Here is a 5,173-nt window from a genome sequence, read left to right on the forward strand (position 1 = left end):
TCCAACCAAATTTATGCTATACATTTGATCCAGTTTCTCCACCTTGGCACAAATTCACATATTCACACATCAAACCAGAGGAGTATGGATATGTACATTGGAACTATTTGTCGCATTTAAACAAGGTTTTTTTATTGAGTATGACTTAAATTGGTATTTTTTTCTAAAAACGGAGGTGCAAGAGGCCTTGCAAAATATAGAAAATAACATGCTACAAACCATCAAATAAACAATTTGCATACCTGACGAATTGTACCAATCCATAATCGAGCTAAACACAAATTGAGGGAGAGAGAGCCAGAGAGAGAGAGAGAGAGAGAGAGAGAGAGAGAGAGAGAGAGAGAGAGAGAGAGAGAGAGAGTAGAAGAGCATGTGCAGATGTGTCTCCTAGATTGGAGTGCCACACTAGCATGGTGAGAGAGAAGAGAGGAGAGGAGAGAAGAAAGACAGAGGCGCTGTGTGCAATCTCCCCTGTGCAAGAGTGAGCATTTCCCTCTTGCATGTATTTATTTGTAGATTCTTCAATTGTAAAAAATGAATACAGATTGGCCGGATAGGCATAAATGGCTATAGCTCATTAATGAGCACTTGAGTAATAAATGTACATATCCCTTATCCATAACAATGCTTCTCAAATATTACTAGTCGTGTGGCATCAAGGACAAGTTTTATCAGTTCCATTCTATCTTTTTTCCTCTGATCCCTAATCATCCCCTAATCATAACTGCTTATATCTTCTAAGTCTATAGATTGTCCCCTTTTTGTATTCCATAATCTTAAATAATCGATTATACACTTCATATGGTTAGTTTACAATCTAGCATAAGTATCATTATAATAAACATTGAACTCTCTTTATGTTTGATCAGCATAATTACAAATAAGTTCACACATAAGAGAGAGAGAAAAAGACTTTATTTAAATAAACTTAAATAAAATCCTTGGCTAATAACATTTGGTTAACATTCATCTAGTATAACAAATTTTGTCAATTAAGAGTATTTGCAAACGAAGGAAAAAAAAATCAGTTAGCTTTGGTCGACATACCAAAATCTATAGTCCTTTCGAGGGTAACCCACGCTTTGATACCACTGCTACAAACGGAGGCGCGGAAGTCTAGGCCCTACAAAATACAAAAATAACATGCTTCAAACCATCAATTGAACAAATTTGCATACCTGACGAATCGCACCAATCCATAATCGAGCTAAACACGAATTGAGGGAGATAGAGCCACACACACACACACACACAAAGCACGTGCAGATGCACCTCCTAGAGCGGAGTGCCACACCAGCATGGCAAGAGATAAGAAAGGAGAGGAGAGAAGAGAGATAGAGGCGGCTAGTGCAATCTCCCCCGTGCAAGAGTGAGTATTTCCCTCTTTCACGTATTTATTTATAGATTCTTCAATGCTAAAAAATGAATACACATTGGCCGACCGGACATAAATGACCATAGCTCATAATGAGTCCTTGAGTAATTAATGTACATATCCCTTATACATAACATTTTCAAGTATTGTACGCGGATGGAAATCTCAAATACATTTATGATTTTTATGTTTTATGGATATAATCTCCACACTTAATTGTATATGATTGTTGTTTACTTCATGTTCAACTTGAATTTAGAGTGCTCTTATGATTTATGTGTTGTCTAAGCTAGTTGATTACCTTGAACATAGAATCTTTACTCTACTCAAGATTTGTAGCAAACCTTATCTAGGTTAAAAAAGTGGTGGGGGATCCAATATTACTTTGATAAATTCTACCTTGAATATGAAGCACATCTTTACAATATCTTGGTGTAGTTTGAATTTAGATAGCTTAACCAAGTGGTGGCCCTTGAATCCAAATCTAAGGCAAAGCTCTAATTTTTTCTTGTAGTTTATATTGGACATGTGGCGGACCTTCTGTCGTGTGTTATTGAACAAGTTTTGGCTTTCAGTATTCAATAAATTTCTTACTTGGAGTTCTACATGTAGAAATGGTATTCTAGTAATTTTTGAGAAACCAAATGTTATGCGTGCTTTCTTAGATTTAAAGATTGTTGGGATTGACAAAGCCCCTATGAATCACTCAACAATTGTAGAATCCATTGATTCTCTCATTTTGAAGTGCCCAAGATGGATGATATTTCTATACCAGAGTTTAGTGTTGTGCAGCTTGAGCAAGCTTGCAATAATGATGACCAAGAAATTAGTGCTACAATAACACAACCTACTTTAAAAGAGACTTAAACATCTTCTCATGATCCATTTACAATTTTTTCTACTTCATCTAGTGTAGATGATGAGAAATACATGCTTACAATTATATTGGATTTAATGGTCTATTATTGAAACGTTTCTGTCAGCCATTTTCACATCAAAGTCAATGCAGGTAGATGTAAAAAGATATATTATAATCGATTCATGTTGCATACAATTCTTAAAGACTATATGATAGAGATTTAATGTTGTAATATGGTTGACATCTACTAGGGACAATGTGCTTCAAATCCTTGTAGCACTAAACAACTTAGCCGAAGATACATTACCTGTCTTTTCTCTAATATCAAGAAGGTTGCTACACTGCTCAAAGCCAAAAATTATTTAGACCTAACAATTGGAATGTTGAGGCATTGTTCAAGCCTTTGGCCAAAATTTCCATGGGGTTTGAATGTGATCCGTAAAGAACAATTCTTCTCGATGGCTCTCCTTACAAGGGGTGTATTTCAATTGCAAACAATTGCAATTTTTCACCACAATTTGATGGTGAAAAAATGGTTGACAATGTGCTCTTGGGGATGCTTCTTCCCTTAAAAAATTTTAGCTTGATGAGAGAAGGGACGTGCACGATTTGATTGCTTCTAATCATTACAAACAAACTAAAGTGAGAAAAAACAGTGAATACAAAGATATCATAGAGGATTAGAGAAGGTCTTACCATCAAAGTCATCTTCATCAAGGAGGCAATGTCTACTCTCTTTACAAGAAAAAATCAACGTATAATCATGTGAGGGTTTTTGTGCCAAAGTTCAATTGTCTGTAACTTGTTTACATTCATCTCGTCAAAGGTTCTTTCTATGAACATCCTCCAAAAAGGTAAACTAATGCCATGTTTTTTTTTAATAAAACTCTTGAACTAAAAATAGAAAACATATCTCTGTTGTAGGTTGTGAGCATCGACCATGACGTCAGTGTGTCAGTGTGTGTGGTGTGGTGTTTCTTTGCTTGCTTAGCCCATCCACCAACGACTCTTGTCTGCCAGGTGCTATCACTGTGCCCATTGCTACCAGTTGATATGTTGGACGTCCCTTGCTTTTGGCTTTCAGTGGCTAAATTGACTAGCAACTCCTTTATCTTGCAAGGCACTTTTTGAGTTTGAGTTGGAGTCCATGTCTGATGATACACCTCTTGCATCGCCAATGTTAGGATCCCTACTATTCCTTGAAAGGCTTATCAAGCGTGCAACCTCCGCCAATAGCCTCTTGTTTTCCTCATCCGCAGCTTCATTTCTCTTTGACATAGCCACATTTTCTTGCACAATAGCATCATATGATGATTTCAAAGCCTTGTAGTTTTCTTCTAGCTGTTTATTTTTCCAACGTGCACGCCAATTTTGAAACCAAATGGCTACCTTGAGAGGGAATAACCCTACTTGCTTTACAATCAAGGCTTTTCTTCTAGGCTCCAGTTTGAGATCCATGTTGAAGATCCTCTCCAAGTACTGCACCTAGCCAATGGTTAGGTGTTGCTTCTTCTCATTTGCATTATTCATCAGCTCATCGCACATATTATTATCCTCAACAATATCGCACACCTTTGGTGGTTTTTTTCTAGCTAAACCTATAAAAATCTTGAGACATTGAGGGTAATCCCATGGTACCAATGAGTTTGACAACAAGTTGGTCACTTTTCTCATCCTTGCACAATTTCATTTATTGCTTCAATGCTCGTCCCTACTTGATCCTTATTTCCAAGCTTTATGAACAAGAAACTTGGCTATTTTCTACTCCCAAAACTTCTACCATATAGATCTGATATCAGTTAATGGGGAATCAAACGGCTTCTAGAACAGGTATAGCTAGGAGGGAGAGAGATCAAACAAGAGAGGCAAGGAGAAGAAGATAAGATACATATGCTATACAAATGAAAAGAAAGTTTTAAATTGGGTTTTACTGAGTTTTATAAAGGCTTTACATGGGTATTCACATGAGGGTTTTCCGCCCAAACCCTAACACACCAACCATCCCCTCAAACAATAGATTGCTTATTTACCTTCCACATCCTCAATTGCTTCAAGTTAGGATAAGATAAGAAAGTGCATGAGAGAATTAGTGGCAATGAACAAACAGAAATAATCCATTGTTTTAACTTTATGTTAATAAAGATTTTCACTTTTGTGTTGGACTTGAATGCGTGGTAAAATAGTAGGTCATCTTTACAAGTACCTTGTTGAGAACACTGCTTCTGTGCTTGCCTCTCTCTCTCTCCCTCTCTCTCTCTCTCTCTCTCTCTCTCTCTCTCTCTCTCTATATATATATATATATATATATATATATATATATATATATATATATATATATATATATATATATATATATATATATGTATACGTGTGTCTGAAGCTTAATTGCTTTCAAAGAAAGCAATCTATTAGTAGGTAAATCTGTATGTTGGCAGACAGATCAGACGGGCACCCTCCTAGTCAACCCCTTCATCATGATCCCTAAAATTTTGATATCCCACCATTATTTTTCCAAAAAACTTTGTAATTATATGAGAGTCTAAGATTTTAGATGTATGATCTTTGAGCCAATTTATGTAAAATCCAACTTGTAAAGTATTATTTTGAGTCTCAACCTTGTAAAGATAGCCACTAGAAAGAAATCCCTATGTAAGGTATAAAGATCAAATTTGGTAAGTGGGAACACATTATCATTATCAAAAGTTTTTATGAGTTTTGGGGCGTATGACTAAGAGAGGCAACTCTCGCGTGCTTTGTGATAGATTTATTTTGAGCTCTGGTAATCCAATAATGATTTTGATTATTGCATTGTGCTCCTTGTCTACTCCTCTTTAATGATTGTTTTTTGACCTTTTGACCATAAGAGTAGGTCACATTTACAAGTATCTTGTTGAGAACACTGTTGGGTTCTGTGCTTCTCTCTCTCTCTCTCTCTCTCT

At 36.1% G+C, this 5,173-nt stretch overlaps 1 pseudogene; it reads right to left on the bottom strand.

The window, feature by feature from the left end:
• Positions 1–3,314: 3,314 nt before the first annotated feature.
• LOC147434036 (homeobox-leucine zipper protein ATHB-13-like) lies at positions 3,315–3,924 on the bottom strand (annotated as a pseudogene).
• Positions 3,925–5,173: the final 1,249 nt, after the last annotated feature.

Source organism: Adiantum capillus-veneris, chromosome 19 (assembly GCF_014529385.1).
Source record: "Adiantum capillus-veneris isolate H3 chromosome 19, ASM1452938v2, whole genome shotgun sequence".
NCBI lineage: Eukaryota > Viridiplantae > Streptophyta > Polypodiopsida > Polypodiales > Pteridaceae > Adiantum > Adiantum capillus-veneris.